Source organism: Convolutriloba macropyga, chromosome 5 (genome assembly GCF_964194025.1).
Source record: "Convolutriloba macropyga chromosome 5, txConMacr16.3, whole genome shotgun sequence".
NCBI lineage: Eukaryota > Metazoa > Xenacoelomorpha > Acoela > Convolutidae > Convolutriloba > Convolutriloba macropyga.
The window spans coordinates 32195258-32212275 of NC_134472.1; the positions used below are offsets into that span (position 1 = coordinate 32195258).

Genomic DNA, 17018 nt, shown 5'->3' on the forward strand with positions numbered 1-17018 from the left:
CTAATTTTTTAAAATTCTGACCGCTTTTTCGATCTGCCTTTATTTGAATCCAACATTTAAAGGAACTAGCTCTCTCAAAATAAGTTTCTTTCTCTTTCATACACACAAATGCTTCCCAAGTTACACATATACACAGCTACATGGAATCATACATAAGCGAACACACCCAAACAGAATTGCAAACCCCAAAAATAAAACCACTTTTTTGCAACCTAATTTTACCCATGGTTCCCTAAAGACATCCGAAAACTGTATCGAAAAAAATACGCTAGTATTTACAAAAAAAAATAAAAAATTTTCTGCTTTTAGGTTTACATTTTCAAAGTTGAATTTTCGCTATTTGAGAGCTCCAAATTGACTGAAATCTTCTATTTTCCAAAAAAATACAAGTTCTTTAGAAAGAAACAATGATTCTTAAGATGATGGATAAAAAATTAACAAATTTTTAAGAAGAAAACGAAATAATTTTTTTTTTCAAATGTTTTGTTCAAAAGTTTAAATCTTTATATTGTGGCATGTAAATTTAAAAGATTTCTCGTGAGAGTAAAAATTCCTTTCAATCAAACTTAATTTATTGAAAACTTATTTGGTTGATTTTACTTCAATGAGATTTGTCACCCCCGCCCCCAATCCTTCCTGAGGTCTACAAATTGGTTTTTTCTTCTTTCTCTACGATGTGTTAACAAAAAGCAAAAACTTGAATGAAGAAGAATATCTAGCCTCGCTTTAAGATTTCCACAAATAATTTAAATTGAATAGAGAAGAAAATTAGCATGTCAAAAAAGCAGACAATACATTAGCATGTCAATACGTTTTCTTGGTGAACAAAGTAACACAGAACAAATGCTCTCGTGATGCATCAGAATAATTTGCGATGATAATTTTTCTCTGTTTGTTGATTTCAAATTTGTTTCAAATTTTTTGGAATCTTAGTTGGATTTAATTTTTAGGAGTTTCTGGAACATTCTTTCATTTAATTATGGATGATTCTAAAAGATAATTTCATAAAAACTAAAAAATCATAAAGATATACATAGCAAATATGTGAAGTTCAGTTTTTTTGATTAAAAAAAACAGCTTTCTAGCAACTCAAGTTCCAAATCCTTAGGATTTTCAGCAGCAGATGTCAGCAAGCTCTGATCTAAAAAAAGCACCTTGATTGTTAAAGTAACTCGTGTTGCCCTTTACGCGCATTGAACTCAGTTAAGCATTGTTGATATTTTCTGCATCTTCCATGCATGTTATCCAAACGTTGATTAAAAACTCAGAGCATTAACTTTTTAAGTAAATTTTTGTAGGTCCGGAGTCAAATGTATTTTCTACAAAGAAAAAAAAAGATTTTCTTTTTGACATTTTCTGAAAAACGTTTTTTCGAGTGATTATTGCGATATTTGTTGTCTCTTTCCTAATTTTCATGGTCTTTATTCACGGAGTCTTCGTGATGTAGTCTTACATTAAGAAAGGTAATAATCTATAAGATGGATAAGCGGTTAATTAAACTCAATTTATCCTTTGTTACTCCTAGAAACCTCATCTTGTAGTAACAGACACTTGTTGATTTTGCGTAAGAAAAGTAAACAAATTATTGGTTGCTGTTTGTCAGTTGCTTATTTTGTATCTGAGTGTTCTTGTATGTGTGAAAATCAAATCCACTCCATCCATTCCAATGCTCTAACCCAAAACAGGTGAACAAACAACACAATTAATTTTGTTCCTCGCGAAAACACAATTTATTCTTTTAAAGATATAAATCACGTTGATATTAGGATATTAGAAACCTTTTCATTCGTTTAGCGTACAAACACATGCTACCCAAGTTACCTATATACACAGCTACTTGGACTCATACATAAGCGTACACAACCAAACAGAAACAAATTTGCTAACCCCGAAGCCAAAACCATTTTTTTGGCAACTGAATCTTAACCATGGTTCTCTAAAGACATCAGAAAAATGGTTCAAAGAAACGACGCTATAACTTAGAAAAAACAAAAAAAACTTTCTGTTGTAAGGTTTACATTTTGAAAGTTGAGTTTTGGCTACTCTGAGAGCTCAGAATCGACTGAAGTCTTCTTTTCTCCAAAAAAATGCAAGGTCTTCAGAAATAAACAATGATTCTTAAGATAACGGATAAAAAACTTAACAAATTTTTCAGAAGCAAACGAAAAAAGTTTGTTTCGATTGTTTTGTTTAGAAGTTTAAATCGATAATTTTTGCTCGTGACAGTAAAAACCATATCCAAACAAACTAAATTTATTGCAAACAAATTTGTTTGATTTTATTTCATTGAGATTTATCAACCCCCCCAATCCTTCCTGAGGACTACAAATTGGTTTTTTCTTCTTTCTCTAGGATTGGAATCTTGGAGGGATTTAATGTTCTGGAGTTTCTGAAAATTTTCTTACTTTTATTTATGGCTGATTCAAACTGATAAGTTCATAACAAAATAAACAAATGGTAATGATGATACACATAATAATTATGTGAACTTCAGTAATTTTTAAGTAGAACTGAACAACTTTCAAGCAATTCAAATTCGAAATTCTTAGAATTCTCAGCAGCAGGTATCAACAAGCTGTGATCTCAAAAATTCCTGAGAATGTTAAAATAACTCGTATTGCCCTTTACTCACACTGAACTCAGTTAAACATTATTGATAATTTCTGCCACTTCCATGCATGTTACGCAAATTTCTATCAGAATTAAGAGCACTACTTCTTAAAAAAAGTTCATTAAATCCGGAATCAATTGCATTTTCTACAAAAAGTTCATTTTCTTTTTGACACATTCTGAAAAACAATTTTTCGAGTTATTGTTGTGACATTTGTTGTCTCTTTCCTAATTATCTTGGTCTTTATTCACGGAGTCATCGGGATATATTCTTCAGTTATAAAATCCAACAATCTATAAGATGGATAAGCGGTTGATTAAACTCAATTTACCCTTGACGTACCCGTACAAACTTCATCTTGTAGTAACTGACGCTTGTTGATTCCGCGTAACAAAATTTAAAAAAATATTGGTTGCTGTTTGTTAGTTGTTTACTTTGTATCTGAAAGTGTTTTTTCGTAAGGATTCAAATCCACTCCATCAATTAAAATGCCTTAATCCAAATCAGGTGAACAAACAACACAATTAAAATTGTTCATCGCAAAAACTCAACTTATTTATTAAAAGATATAAATCACGTTGATATTAGGATATTGGAAACCTTTTCATTCGTTTAGCGTACAAACACATGCTACCCAAGTAACCCATATACACAGCTACTTGGACTCATACATGGCAGCTTAATCTTAACTATGGTTCTCCAAAGACATCAGAAGAAAGGTTCAAAAAACGACGCTATAACTTAGGAAGAATAAAAAAATTTTCTCTTTCCAAGTTCACATTTTCAAAGTTGAGTTTTTGCTACTCTGAGAGCTTCAAATTGACTGAAGTCTTCTATATTCCAAAAAAATTCAAGTTCTTTGGAAAGAAACAATGATTCTTAAGATGATGGATAGAAAACTTAACAAATTTTTAAGAAGAAAACGAAGTAATTTTGGTTCAAATGTTTTGTTTAGATGCTTAAATTGTTAATTTTTGGGCAAGAAACTTTAAAAGATTGCTCGTGACAGTAAAAACTCCTCTCAACCAAACTAAATTTATTGCAAACATATTTGTTTGATTTTACTTCATTGAGATTTATCACCCCCCATCCTTCCTCAGGTCTTCAAATTGGTTTTTTCTTCTTTCTCTACGATGTGTAAACAAAAATAGAAAAATTGAATGAAGAAGAAAATCCAGCCTCGCTCTAAGATTTGCGCAAATAATTTAAATAGAAAAGAGAAGAAAATCAGCATGTCAAAAAAAGCAGAAATACATTTTCTTGAAGAACGAAGTAACACAGAACAAATGCTCTCGTGACGCATCAGAATAATTTGCGACGATAATTTTTCTCTGTTTGTTGATTGCAAATTTGTTCCGAGTATTTTTGGATTCTTGGAGGGATTTAATTTTTTGGAGTTTCTGGAAATTTTCTTGTATTTATTTATGGCTGATTCAAAATGATAAATTCATTACAAAATAACCAAAAAGTCTTGGTGATATACTTAGTAATTATGTGAATCTCTTATTTTTAGGTAGAACTGAAGAACTTTCTTGCAACTCAAGTTTTATGTTCTTAGAATTCTCAGCAGCAGGTATCAACAAGCTTTGATCTGAAAAAGTCCCGTGATTGTTAAAATAACTTGTATTGCCATTTACTCACATTGAACTCAGTTAAGCACTGTTGATATTTTCTGCCTCTTCCATGCATGTTACGCAAATGTTGATCAAAATTCAGAGCACTACTTATTAAGTAAATTTCATTAAGTCGGGAGTCAAATGTATTTTCTACAAAGAAAAAAATGATTCTCTTTTTGACACTTTCTGAAAAACATTTTTTCGAGTGATTGTTGTGACATTTGTTGTCAATTTCCTAATTTTCTTGGTCTTTATTCACGGAGTCATCGGGATATAGTCTTCAATTAAAAAACCAACACTCTATAAGATGGATAAGCGATTGATTAAACTCAATTTACCCTTTACGTACCCTTACAAATTTCATCTTGTAGTAACTGACGCTTGTTGATTCCGCGTAACAAAATTAAAAAAATATTGGTTGCTGTTTGTTAGTTATTTACTTTGTATCTGAAAGTATTTGTACCTATGGATTCAAATCCACTCCATCCATTCCAATGCCTTAATCCAAATCAGGTGAACAAACAACACAATTAAAATTGTTCCTCGCGAAAACTCAACTTATTTATTAAAAGATATAAATCACGTTGATATTAGGATATTAGAAACCTTTTCATTCGTTTAGCGTACAAACACATGCTACCCAAGTTACCCAAATACACAGTTACTTGGACTCATACAAAAGCGCACACAACCAAACAGAAACAAAATTGCAAACCCCGATACCAAAACCTTTTCTTTGGCAGCTGAATCTTAACTATGGTTTTCCAAAGACATCAGAAGAAAGGTTCAAAAAACGATGCTATAACTTAGGAAGAATAAAAAAATTTTCTCTTTCCAAGTTCACATTTTCAAAACTGAGTTTTTGCTACTCTGAGAGCTTCAAATTGACTGAAGTCTTCTATATTCCAAAAAAATTCAAGTTCTTTGGAAAGAAACAATGATTCTTAAGATGATGGATAGAAAACTTAACAAATTTTTAAGAAGAAAACGAAGTAATTTTGGTTCAAATGTTTTGTTTAGATGCTTAAATTGTTAATTTTTGGGCAAGAAACTTTAAAAGATTGCTCGTGACAGTAAAAACTCCTCTCAACCAAACTAAATTTATTGCAAACATATTTGTTTGATTTTACTTCATTGAGATTTATCACCCCCCATCCTTCCTCAGGTCTTCAAATTGGTTTTTTCTTCTTTCTCTACGATGTGTAAACAAAAATAGAAAAATTGAATGAAGAAGAAAATCCAGCCTCGCTCTAAGATTTGCGCAAATAATTTAAATAGAAAAGAGAAGAAAATCAGCATGTCAAAAAAAGCAGAAATACATTTTCTTGAAGAACGAAGTAACACAGAACAAATGCTCTCGTGACGCATCAGAATAATTTGCGACGATAATTTTTCTCTGTTTGTTGATTGCAAATTTGTTCCGAGTATTTTTGGATTCTTGGAGGGATTTAATTTTTTGGAGTTTCTGGAAATTTTCTTGTATTTATTTATGGCTGATTCAAAATGATAAATTCATTACAAAATAACCAAAAAGTCTTGGTGATATACTTAGTAATTATGTGAATCTCTTATTTTTAGGTAGAACTGAAGAGCTTTATTGCAACTCAAGTTTGGAATTCTTAGAATTCTCAGCAGCAGGTATCAACAAGCTGTGATCTGAAAAAGTCCCGTGATTGTTAAAATAACTTGTATTGCCATTTACTCACACTGAACTCAGTTAAGCATTGTTGATATTTTCTGCCTCTTCCATGCATGTTACGCAAATGTTGATCAAAATTCAGAGCACTACTTTTTAAGTAAATTTCATTAAGTCCGGAGTGAAATATATTTTCTACAAAGAAAAAAATGATTTTCTTTTTGACACTTTCTGAAAAACGTTTTTTCGAGTGATTGTTGTGACATTTGTTGTCTCTTTCCTAATTTTCATGGTCTTTATTCACGGAGTCTTTGGGTTGTAGTCTTAAATTAAGAAAACTAACAATCTATAAGATGGATAAGCGGTTAATTTAACTCAATTTATCCTTTACTTATTCGTCGAAACTTCATCTTGTAGTAACAGACGCTTGTTGATTCCGCGTAACAATAGTAAACAAATTATTGGTTGCTGTTTGTTAGTTGTTTATTTGGTATCTGAGTGTATTTGTACGTGTGGATTCAAATCCACTCCATCCATTCCAATGCCCTAATCCAAAACAGGTGAACAAACAACACAATTAAGGTTGTTCCTCGCAAAAACTCAAGTTATTCTTTTGAAGATATAAATCACGTTGATATTAGGATATTAGAAACCTTTTCATTCGTTTAGCCTTCGATTAACATAAAAGTAAAAAAAAATTACAGGAAAATTTTGGTTAAGAAAAAGGAGAAACCTCAATTTGTCTTTGATCTTTCAGACACCACCTTTTAAAATCAATAAAGCCGATGAACAGCTATTGTGTAGATCTTTTCGTTGATTGTATGTATACGCAGAGATACAATCTAAACAGTCTAAACAAGTTATATGCTATGTGTGTTAGCGAACTGGCGCGTTGATTGATGCACTTACAGTTTAGAGATTTCATATCATCGCGCTAAGAATTTAGGAAAAAAATAACAGATTGCAAGAATTTTGAAAGTTGTAGACAGGGCAACTATTTATAACAGGGTTATCAAATACCAAGTGTTAGTTTTGGTCAAGTGGAAATGTAAAACTGAAAAAAAACTGTCATTGTTTTTCATCTGTTATACTAGACATAAACCGAGATCAAGTTTTCTGCTGTTTTTGATCTATTATCTACGGAATTAGAAAAAATGATGTAAATCAATCATTGTTTTACAAAACAATTTTTGCCACATAGCCAAGCTCCTTTTAGAAGTTCAAAACGATTGGTGCATTGTTGACGGCAAAAGAGGATTATTGACGTATTTTGTGTACAAGATAACTTATTAGGATTCCAAATTGATTTTAAAAACTAACTTGGTGTTATTGCTTGAATCAAGTGAAAAGGTGTGCACGTTTTCCCTTTTATTCAGCTCTATATGTAAATCAATCTCGCAAGAACTTACTTTTTAAACATTTAATTTGCGAGGCAGTTCAGACATCCACACTCATTTCGTTGACGATATCACATTTTATTAAGAAAAAATACTCAAAAATGTCATTGTTTTTTACGAACATGTTTTAAAACTATAGTTATCAGCGATTGTCATTGCGACTACCTGCGATTGCAGTTTAAAATTTGAGTTATCTGATGACATTTATCTATTTTGACTTTCTCGCACTAATAATCGGTATATATACAGCTGATTTTGCGCCTTTTTTCATCCCCAAAATCAAATCACTATCTTGATTTAGTAATCAGATCTTTCCTGTAAATCTCTAAGTTCCACTGTAAAATGTTATTTTTGTTATTTTAATCACTAATCTAATGTGTTCAATTAGCAGTGAACTGCTAATTGCGATTTCTCAGGTGGTAGTTAAGACCACCTTTTAAACCGCGCTTTTACTTTGGTTTGCATTTGGTTTTGGTATTTTCGTTGGTTTCTTGTGGTGTATATTGAGTACTCGTCTGGAGGATGGAGGCAGGGAGATTGGTTTGAATGGAATGTTTGGTTGTGGAATTTCTTCGTTCTTTGTTATGTTTTTGTGGAAGGATGGAGAGGGCGTGGCTATGACAGGAAAGGAGTTTCAGAGGAAGTTTGAGAGAGAGGGAGTAGAGGACAGAGTGAAGGAGTAGAGTCTTTAGAGAAGAGGAAAGAAGGAAAAGAGAAAAAGAAGAAGGAAAGAAGAGAGGCACCCTCAGTGCACCACCGGTAGCTAGTCCCCCCTTTCAGCGGACCAGAAGCCGGTTTGTGCACTGAGAGTACGGTGACTTGTCATTGGTTTTGATGTTTATAGTGAATGGAAAACAGTAATGAAGACGTCTTTAAAGAGAGAGAAACAAAAAGAGAAAGAGGGGCACCCTCAGTGCACCACCGACAGCCCGCCCTCCCTTTCAGAGGACGAGCAGCCGGCTTGAGCACTGAGAGTACTGAAAATTTGTGGTTTACGCCTCTTTCTGAGGCGGTTATTTTTGCCCTTCCGGAGATGAGTGGTTGTTCCCGACCAGGAACAGAGTGTGGGGCCAGTATCAAGGCCTCAGCATGATTCCCACGATCATGCTGCCCTCCCTTACTGGTGCCCAGGAGTTAGAGTGTGGGGCCAGTATCAAGACCTCAGCTTGATTCCCACGATCATGTTGCCCGCCCTTACTGGTGCCCAGGAGTTAGAGTGTGGGGCCAGTATCAAGGCATCAGCATGATTCCCACGATCATGCTGGCCTCCATTACTGGTACCCTGGAGTTAGAGTGTGGGGCCAGCATCAAGGCCTCAGCATGATTCCCACGATCATGCTGCCCTCCCTTACTGGTACCCTGGAGTTAGATCAGCTTCAAGACCTAGACTGATTCCCGTCATCAGTCTAGTCTCCCACACTGATCAGTCATCAGCAGTTTCGGTCCTTTCTTTCTAAGGTATGTGAGGGGCGCACTAAATTGAAAAAAAAGCCTACCGAATTTTAGCCAGGTCAGTGTGTTTTTTGAATTTTGCCCTAATTTTGTTTGTTTTTATTCTTTTTCACTTTGAGTGGCTTCAGCTAACGCCTCGAGTCATACCCCAAGACATCCGCATCCACCTTTGTTTTGAATTTTGTCCTATTTTTTGATGGCTTCAGCTAACGTCTCGAGTCATAGCCCAAGACATCAGCATCCACCTTTGTTTTGAATTTTGCCCTAATTTTGTTTGTTTTTGTTCTTTTTCACTTTGAATGGTTTCAGCTAACGCCTCGATTCATACCCCAAGATATCCACATCTACCTTTGTTTTAAACTTGTCCTAATTTTGTTTTGATGGCTTCAGCTAACGTCTCGAGTCATACCCCAAGACATCCGCATCCACCTTTGTTTTGAATTTTGCCCTAATTTTTTTTTAAATTTTTTCCACTTTGAATGGCTTCAGCTAACGCCTCCAGTCATGCCCCAAGACATCCGCATCCACCTTTGTTTGAATTTTGCCTTAATTTTGTTTTATTCCTTATGCTCGTTTCTTTTTATTCTCTTTCACTTTGGATGGCTTCAGCTAACGTCTCGAGTCATAACCCAAGACAACCTTCTCAACCATTGTTTTACAGTTTCGCGTTAGTTTTTGGTTTTCTCTTTCTGTCCTTTACTTTTTATTCTTTTTTTTCTTTAAAAAGCTTTAATGTTTTGCAGAGGAGTTTGAAACATTTTGATCTGGCTCCAAGTTATTAAGTGTTTTTCTGTTATGTTTCTAATTTCTTTATTTCGTTTTGTAGCCCTTACAAGGTATTTCAAGCTCAATTTTTGGATTCTTTTGCTTACTATTTCTAAGTTTCCTATTTATTGCAGTTCGTCCACGCTTGTCCACATTGGTAGGTTATATGCATGTTTTATTGCTTTATTTTGTTCTCTTTGTATCTTGTTGAGATCGCTTTTCGTTACAATTGCCCAAGCTGCATTTGCATACATGTGTAGTGGTCTTACCATTGTTTTATAAAGGTACATAATAATATTAGATTTTATGTTTTTTGATTTTAGGTGCCTTAGGATGTTGATTCTTTGTTGCATTTTTGCTACTATTTTGTTTACATGATTTGTCCACGTCAATTTATAATTGAGATCAAGTCCAAAAAATCTTACCTCTTTGCTGACGTTGATGTCTTCTGACCCTAACCTTAGTCTTAGATTTGTGTTCACTATTTGTCTAATGAAGATGGTAGATATGTTTTTTCCCGCTTTGAGGAGTATTTTCCATTTGTCGCACCATTTTTCTAAGTATTTGATTCCAATTTGTAAGTGTTTAGTTGCTCTTTCTTTTTTTTATGTGTGTAGTATATGGCGACGTCATCTGCATGTTGTGAAATTGATGTATTTTTAAATTTTGGTTTGCTTACGTACAAATTGAACAAGATTGGGCTTATAATGCTCCCTTGGTGGACCCCTGCTTCGGGTGTGAAGTTTTTGGAAATTGCTTGATTGTAATTTACTTTGATTTTTCTGGTACTTAGGAAGCTGCTAGTCCATTTTGTGATCCTGCATGGTGTGTTAATCTGAATTTGCTTATATAAGATACCTTCTTGACATACTGAGTCAAAATCTTGCTGTACATCTAAGAAGGCAGCAGCTGTGGCACCTTTCCATTTAAAGCTTGTTGTTGCTTTTTTTGTTAGCGTTAATTTTACCTGTTGTGCACCTACCAGATCTGTAGGCTCTTTGTTGATCACCGAACAGGTTTAGTTTTTCTCAGCTATTTACCAAGTGTTCATTTACAATGCTTTTACTCAGTTTTGCAAGGCAAGATGTTAATCATAATGGTCTGTATCCTTTAGCGTTTTGTGATCTTTTCCTACTTTTGGTATCATTGTAACGGTTGTAGTTTTCCATCGGGCTGGTACATGTCCTAACTGTATTGGTGCTTGAATTGTTTGTGCTAGGTTTTCTATTGTTTCTAATGGTAATTGTTTCATCATTTGATAGCTTATTTCGTCATCCCCTGATGCAGTATTTTTTACAATTTTTCAATATATCTTTTAGAGTTACTGGTTTTACTTCTGTGTGCTTCCTTTCATCTTCATTTAGTTTAATTGTCTTAAAGTTGTTTCTCTTCTTTTCAGTGAGAAAGTTTTCTCGTGATCTTTTCCGTTATGTGTTTTTGATTCGTTTGTTTTCAATGTTGATTTTAGTTTTTCAGCGAATGCATCTGCAGCTTCTTGATTATTCATCGGTAATTGTTCGTTGTTTTTCTGGTTTTGGTTTAGTAATGTTTTTGCAGCTTTTCAAAAGTTATCTTTCTTCGCTTGGTTTATATTGTCAATTAATTTCATTTGTTGTCTTGTTGTGTTTTCTTCACTTATTCTTTTTATTTCTTTGGTCCGTATGTTGATCTTGTTGCATATTATTTGGTGTTGGGTTGTGTTTTTTTCGTCGTTTCTTCTCAGTTTGTTCCTTTTTCTCTCTAGTTTGTGCTTTTCTCTTGTCAGTTTTTTTTAATTTGGCGGTTTGTAGCTCTGTGTTTATTCATGTATATGCTCTCTTTGTATGCAGTTTAAATTTTTTGTGTAATCTTGTCTATGTTTTTTTAAAGTCTATTTTGTTTGTTATGTTCCTGTCTAGGTCATCTGAGTTTTGCAAGATAAGATTTTTGTACTTTTCCTTGTTATTTTTTTATGTGACTCGTTTGGTTTGTCTATGTTATAGGTGCTAACCGTTGGGTAGTGATCACCAGGACTTTCGTCGAAGACATAAAAATTATCAAATAAGCTTGTTAGTTTAGAGTTGGCTAGGTGCACATCTAACGTTCCACCATCTTTGTGTGTGCAACCATAATTATTTAGTATTATATAATTTTCCTCATCAAGCCATTGTTCAATTAATTTCCCGTTCTGTTGGTGGTTAGATCATTGGTTTCAAACATTGGGTGTTTTATATTATTGTCACCCGTAATTAAGTGGGCTTCGTTGTTTGTTATTTCTGTGATTAGGTCTGTTCTTATTTCTAAATGTGATGATACATAGATGTTTGTTATGTAGAGTCAAAGTTTTTTTATAGTGATAAGATCTTGTGTTAGTTTGCTCTCAGATTTATATGTTTATTTTTCTATAAGTTTGTAATTTAATGTATGTTTGATGTAGATTGCAGATCCTAAACGGCTGTTTTTAGTGTTTCCTGCTAGGTTATACCCTTCTACACTTGGGTGGTTTGTTCAGCCAAGCTTTGTCGGCTTGGGTTTTTTACTAGTATACTTAATATTTCTATTTTGTTTTTATTTAGTCCGCGACAATTTAGTTGCGTGACTAATAGTGATTTTTGTAAATTTTGTTTTTCAATCATTTTGTTTTTGTTGTTTCAAACTGTTCTGATTTTGAAGTTATTTCGGGTTGTTCTTTTTCTTATTGCTGAGTGTTCTGGTTTTTAGTTCGGTTGTCATTGAGTTTATTTATTTTTTGTCTCATTTTCACTTCACCTACTGTTATTTTGTTGTCACTGAACATTTCACATAACATTTTTGTGATGTCTTCCATTATTGTTTTCCTAATGTTTTCTTTCGTTTTTTCACTTATTTTTATTGTATTTTGTAGGTTTATGTTTTATTAATCGATTTGGCTCTGGAGGTCGATTCTAAGTCGCTCATTTGCGATTTTTGTTATCTGTTCTATTTTGCTTCCGAGTTTGGTAAAGTGACTCGTTAGCTTACTTTCGAAGTTGTTCTTGATTTGTGTTTGAGCATCATTTGCTATTTTTTGTGCTCTTTCTCTATTTTTGTTCTCTGGTTTATATTTGAGGGCCTCTGCATATGACGCAGCGCGTGCTTTTAGTTTTGCTTCCTTATACTTTTGGCAGCCTTTATAGGCAGCGCTATCCTTTCCATTGCAATTCGCGCAGCAAGGTTCATTTTGGTTGCAATCTTTGACGTGGTGGTGTCCACAGCATCTTTGCATGTTATCGCAGTTTGCTGCTACGTGACCATGTGCTTGGCAATTGAAGCATTGCACTACTTTTGGTTGTTGTTTTGATTCTTCACATTTGAATTTTTGTAGACATAGTACTACCCCATTTGTGATTGCTTTTTTTCTTGGTTTTTGTCTTTAGTAAGTACTCTAACTAGTCTTGTTTCTTGGTTTGTAACGCTGCTTTTGACCCTAAATATTTTTTCAGATTTGATTTTTTGCTCATATAGTTGTTCTTCAATTGTGTTTAGGCTTACATCTAGCAAACCTTTGGTAATTACAAAGCACGGAGTTGTTTTTTCCCGGCTTTTGTTGTTGTAGAGTTAACTTTTACTTTGTACTTTTGAAATTCTGGTTTGATGTTTTGTGGTGTAAGCAATATGGATGCTTCTTTATTTTTGGGTTTTATAGAGAGGCCATTTCTCATGGGCATTTCTCTTACACTGCCCGGGTCTCGTTGGTTAGTAAATTTCATCATGGCGTTGGCAAAAGGAGATAGTCGAGGCCTCTCTCCCTCAAAATTAATGTACACAATTCGTTGGTCATTAGTGTTTGCATTTTGCTGATCTACATTGGGGCATTTACTAGCGGCTTCGGTTTTTTCTCCTGCGTCAAGGGCCCGTTTTTGGGTTCTAGTATTGGTGGAACCATTGTCGGTTGGATTTTCATTTTCGGGGTTGTTTTTTGGATCGGAACCCATATCTATCTCTAAACCAATTCTATGCTCTCGTCGGAAAGGGTCGGTTCATATGGGTCATTTGAGGAAGGACGGGAGGGGGTGCTTGTTTGCGGCTGCACGCAGTTGCGGGCTGAAGCGTTTTACGTATTCAGAACTAGGGGGTTTTTGGGAGGTTTTAGGGAGATATGTTGAATTTTTGTTCGTATTACCCGGCGTCCCGGGAGTCACAATATGTCGAAACAACTTAATCTAGCTGTTATTGCTCTAAAATTGACTCTAAAGTCAAAAGTTGCAACAATGTTTATTCTATGAAATTTTCTATGGGTTATTTCTATGAGTTATTTATTTCTACGAGTTAGAAGTTGCAAAAACACTTATTCTATATAAAAGTTGAAAAAAAACTTATTCTATATTTTGAAAAAGTCTTAATTGGAGCTGTTCTAGCTTATAGGGAGCTGTACAAGCTCTTGGGTGCTAATCCGGAGTGGTCTATGAAATCACTTAGCTAGCCTATGCTGAGAAAAAAGCAAAAAGGCGCCAATTCACCTCACCAGCAACTTTTCGGACGAGTTACTAGGCTACTAGTAAGGCTTCAAGGCACCCCGTATACTCTCCAAGCAAGGGCTACTGCTTCTGGTCTCACTCCTGCGTCTTGCTCCTTGGTCAGTTGCTGGCTTCTCCACGGTCAGAGCACTTCCTCTCACTTCTCAGGTCGTCTCTAGCTTCTCCAATGCCTGTCTTGCTTCTCCAGTTGCTTCTTTCGTCTTATCTCTTCGTCTTGTCTCTTCGTTGTTCCTATTGGGTTGTAGAAGTTCGTTGTGTTGTTGGGTTGTAGTAAAATGTTATTTTTGTTATTCTCTCATTTTTGAGAAACTATTTTCTCTACTTAGTTAAAAACGCTCCAATGTTAAGGAGTTCCGTTCCAATGGTTAACGAGATCCAGTTATTAACAATTCTCCATTTTTCTAATTGAATACCATGTAGATAACTAAGTGGTTGTTTGAAAATTTTCCCTTAAAAACCAAAGCTCAATCATCAGTTTTTTGTTTGAAAAACTTGAAAACTTAGACCAATGTTGACTGTAAAAAAATTTATCTTTATAAACTTATGCGCGTTCTTTTTTCTTGAAACTTAATAGAAAGGAAAAAAGTGTCTTTACCGCTTCAATCCCAATCAGTTTAACGCAAATCAATAAACAGTTAGCAACAAATTGATAACCGAAAAATTCGTATTGAAAAACCGGCATAGTTGATAGCTATGTTGACAACGTTGTTGACTGCTAAGGACGAGCGATGCAATTACCAGAAATGACGGAATCTGTGATCAAGTTGCTATTGCTTTTTCAGCAGTTAAACTATATAAAGAAAACGAAATCAAGTTGCAAAAGGCAATTCGCGAACAGATAACAATGATCTCACCATCTTACTCCTTTAGATATTGAAAAGATGCGTTAAAAAAGATGCTGCTGAGAAATCAGTTTTTGCTATTGAGGTTATTAAAGTATAAAAAAATTGACTCTACGTGAGCAAATGTTGCTGAACGACGCAATTCATTTATTTTACTTGCGACCAAAGTGATGTCTTACTTTTTTTATTTAAACGGTGTGCGCATACAGTATCAGAATCAGAATCAGTATCAGAATGGGATAATAAAATTAAAAGAGAACTAGATGCTCAAAATCGTCCAAATGGGTTCCAATCATGCATTAATAATAGCGGTAAAATTAATGATTTTCGTTAATAATTTTTACTATTTGAGTATACAATGTTCATCTTGAAAGATAGGATTTGGATATTTGCCTCATTCTAGCAGGCAGCTATTTCATCTTTTACTCCCAATGAGATAGGAGAAACACAAAACGTTTTAATCTCTTCTATTTAGCCACCAACAATTTTTTTACTTCAATTTAAATGGACAAATGTATGTCACGCAACATTAGTGATGTGATTTTGACAAGGATAGTAATCAGTAAGCCCAGATTGATCCATGAATTTACCATAACTAAGGAAAATAACCTTGACCAAAATCTATTTTAATAAGGGTAGGAAGAAAAACAAAAAAAACAAAAGTTCTTTTCTTCGGACCGTTATTTCTTAATATAATACTGACACATGAGTACATCAAAACATTGAACAAAATGTATTAGGCATTATTATTTCATGCGAGTAATTGACAAAGTCTGTTATTAAAAGGGAAACGCTATATAATCGAACCTGCTTCGCTCGGAAAATGTGAGTTGAGGACAGGGCGCAAAATTTATTATTACCCAAAAGGAGTGATTTCATAACTCAGGTTAGTGATACAATTCACATTCCCCTTGACAAGTACAAGAAAAACTCTTGGCAATACGTAAAGAAGTAATTACGGCCAGAAAACTGAGTTGCAAACAGAGCGTGAAATTTAAATTAACTGAATAAAAGTTTTAAAATTTTGAGAAAAAGTCAATTCTAAATTTTACCGGAAGCAATCCCTTACCTTTGGCTTGTTTGCCTGAACCACAGCTGTATATCACAAGAACTCTGCGTAACTTTATAAATTCATCAATTTTCAGAGTTATATAGCAGAAACTATTGTTGTGAAGCACACGCAAAATAATAACACAGGTGTATGTTTTGAAGCTATCTGATTTATGATACGAGATTAATTATTATTAGACCGACGGTAATTTGATTATAACTAGTTGTTGGTTTATCTTTTGTGTACAGCTGCTGATAAAGTTTTGCACTCGATAGTGGCTCAATTGATTGGATGTGTACTCGAAAAAAGCAATCTTTACCAATTTATGAAATTGGTCTGTTTTAAGCAGTTCTTATGTACCCGCTCGGTTAGATAACGGCAAAAAAATTTAAAAATTTGGTCGTGAAATTAATTGTATTTTTACAAAAAAAATAGCATATGGGCTGCGGAAAATTGGGAACTCAATGTGAGCTAATGATTAGAATCTCACTTTTACCGTCAATCGTGTCTTAAAAAGTGTCTTAAGTTTTTTAAATGTATTCAGTAATGTGTATATGACTGGCCCCGGACCATAAAGCAAAAGAGTAATAATAAAAATTATTAAATTTCGTAAATTTTAGTGATTCTCCATGTTTTTATAGAAAATAATAATTTTACTTATTTTTCTTATCAAAAATGAAAAAAAATGCTAATTCAATGTATTACTAAAAAATGGAGAAAACATTTTTATAAAAATTATAAAATTTCGGAAATTTTAGTAATTTTTCATGTATTTTACAAAGCTTAATTTCTACTAATTTTCTAATAAAAACTTTTTTCAATCTCTATAATTATTATCTTGTTAAATTTACTACAATGAAATCTAAACGAACCATTACAATCTGTAATACCTTTGTCATCGAAGGGGTGGGTCTATGGTTATTTAATACTGTTCATTTGTTTATTTTAAAAAAAATTCTAGTGAAAGATAGCTAATCAAGATAGTTTATCGAATAACAAAATAGTTTGTTTAGGCTTAAAATCAACTCAGTTTACCAAGACAGCTAACAATATAGTTTACCAAGATAGTTTACCGATATAGTTTATCATAATTTTGTTAAATTTCCACTATTATTCTCTTAGCTATTAATAATTGATTACTATTAACATCATTTTCCGTTAATTTTTTAAAAA

General features: G+C 33.7%; 1 protein-coding gene across 1 annotated transcript in view; it reads right to left on the reverse strand.

Annotated features, from left to right (window-relative positions):
• LOC142339326 (uncharacterized) overlaps positions 1-16015 on the reverse strand; it is a 116068-nt gene extending 100053 nt beyond the window's left edge. Inside the window, exon 1 of the mRNA XM_075389293.1 lies at positions 15864-16015. The gene's annotated coding sequence lies outside the window, so the exon portion shown is untranslated. The remainder of the gene's footprint in view (positions 1-15863) is intronic.
• Between the last annotated feature and the right edge of the window lie 1003 nt (positions 16016-17018).